This window comes from Salmo trutta, chromosome 8 (assembly GCF_901001165.1).
Source record: "Salmo trutta chromosome 8, fSalTru1.1, whole genome shotgun sequence".
Lineage (NCBI taxonomy): Eukaryota > Metazoa > Chordata > Actinopteri > Salmoniformes > Salmonidae > Salmo > Salmo trutta.
In genome coordinates, this window is record NC_042964.1 from 44,914,172 (window position 1) to 44,916,581 (window position 2,410).

The 2,410-nt window shown below is 39.9% G+C and overlaps 1 protein-coding gene across 1 annotated transcript in view; it reads right to left on the reverse strand.

Moving 5' to 3' along the window:
• Positions 1-2,015: 2,015 nt before the first annotated feature.
• The window catches only part of LOC115199091 (decorin), a 29,962-nt gene continuing 29,567 nt past the window's right edge, over positions 2,016-2,410 (reverse strand). Inside the window, exon 8 of the mRNA XM_029761646.1 lies at positions 2,016-2,410. This exon is cut by the window's right edge and continues 1,758 nt beyond it. The gene's annotated coding sequence lies outside the window, so the exon portion shown is untranslated.

Sequence of the window (2,410 nt, forward strand, 5' to 3'; positions counted from 1 at the left end):
GTAGTCATATTATTTGACTGAGTTTGGGTAATCCAAAAGTTACATTACTATTCACAATTTTGGACTGGTAACTAGTAACTAACGGATTACATTTAGAAAGTGACATACCCAATCCTGCTAAAATGCTACAGTTGTCCCCGATATGACTTGAACACGCAACCTTTTGCTAGACGGTCGCGGTTTAAGCCAACCCTTCCTCCCCGACCAACCTCCATACTTTCTGTCTGAAGTAGCTAGACCATTAGTACATATCATATGTCTTAGAGGTGCTCAGAAATAGACGTGTTGGCTGACAATGTCACGAAAATGATGCACGCACAGCGATGTGGTCGGAAGTGATTCTGAACGATCAGAAAGCTAGCAAAAATGATAAGCTGCTATGTGGGGAATCATAGGTGGCTCGTTTCACCTAGTTTAATCTTGTTCTTGATACCACGTCTTGTTTTGAGGTGTTTTGACTGATTTCATGTCAATGCTAAAATGGCTAAAATTCTGTAACAACGTATTTAAGAGACAACAAGTGCTCATTGTGCAAATTCACTTGTTTTCAATAAACATTTGGAGACTAAATATAGTTGACATGTTGTCAACAATCTAATTTTGCCCCATAGTTGCGCACGCGTTGGTTTTGTTGCTAAACAACCAACTCGCCTATATGTATAGTATGTTTCGTATGGCTCTGAGGCCAGGCTGAGCGCACCTGATTTTAATCTAGGTTTGAATATAAGTTGACCAGTTGGGAGTACTCACTGAGAGGTTTGGGGAACACTGCTGTATAAATATCTCCCTGTCAATATGCAATATGTGTATTGTCTGGTATCTCAGTGTGTGTAAGTGACCCAAATCTGCAAGGAATCATGGAGGCTTTACAGACATATCTTACACCGTGAATGATATCAATACGATTACGGTAAATATACTATATCGGGTTTCGTACGTTTTTTTTTTAAAGAGTCAAGGGAGCCAACTTGTTTTAAAGTGTCTATCTCTGTTGTTAACACAACCTTCCAATAGTTCATAGGTCCAGGGCATGCTGCCTGTTGTGCGGGAGTATGATTCATGAAAAAGACTGAACATGTCCCCCAGACATGTTTTTGAGGAGAAATCTTTTTTTTTTTACCACAGTTATCTGGGTGTCACTGGCCTCGTATGAAATCTGTCAGCTATTAAACAATATACAGTATTTACGATGTATCTTGATACCCAAGACTATTCAACCACAACCATAGGCAATTTACATTTTACTTGATTGGTTGTCGCTTTTAAATATTTAATCTAAAATCCAGAAATGTAGCTCATATCCACTGAAGCGGTGTGAGTTTTAACACTCCTGTTGCCTTCAGCTTGTTGTTGATATAATATTATTCTGGTGTATCTACATTACATCACTCTTACTGTTTACCTTGGATCCTGTTTTTTTCAGATGTCCAGTCCCCTCCCTGAACTTCTCTGAAAACCCCACAACAGAGAGACAGCACAACAATAGTTCTGGCAACTACAGAAAACATTGCCCCTTATAAATACACCATTCAATTCAGGCTTGATAGCCCATCAATCCCCTAAAGCCTTGATATTTCACCTTATGGTTATAGTTGTTGTTTTGCACAAAATCACTTATGCTTACTTGTTATGAGGGCCTTTCAACTTTTAAGAGTGTTCTAAGAGTCTCTCAAGTACTCTGTGTTTGGTGTGTGATCGTAGAATATTACAGTGTGAATACTTTCTCACCTGTTCCTCCTCACGACCTTGTTCACCTGGAAACTCCGTCCATCACTGTGAAGTCTATACTCGTTTGACTGTTCCACAGCTCCATCTAGTTACAGGGCAAGTAGCGCCCTCCACACACCGACCATAGTTGGTTAGAGGGCACACCTGCCACAAAACCTATACTATCACAGAAGCAATAATGTCAAAGATAGGAGGTGGGCCCTCTTTCCAACTCTATGACAACGACACGTACAATGTGGACATACCAAGGGTTATGACCTCTGATGGCGACACCCCCAGAAAAATGCTGCTTTTTAATTGGTATTTTTATTTGGTTCAGGACGCCTTAGGCGGAGCCCCTGCTCAGAAAAAAGAGAGGAACATCTTTATTGTTGATATATTAAGTCTGAACTACTGTAAGTGCTTGTGCTTTTAAGCAATGAGAGTTTTTTTTATACAGCATTTATATACAGCGTCTATACATACAAACATTCACACTAACATGGGCAGTGAAGGCATGACAGTTCGCCTGCAGCCTCCAATTCTCTTCAGACTTAAAACAAAAAGGAAAAAAGAAAGGCAAAGAAGAAAAGAAGAGAAACAAAACAGGCATTAATATGGCATTCCAGAAACCACAACCTTGCTTCAAGTCAAAAGAAGAAAAGCATGCGTATAGATCTTTGGGCATGGCTTCTGTTTGGGA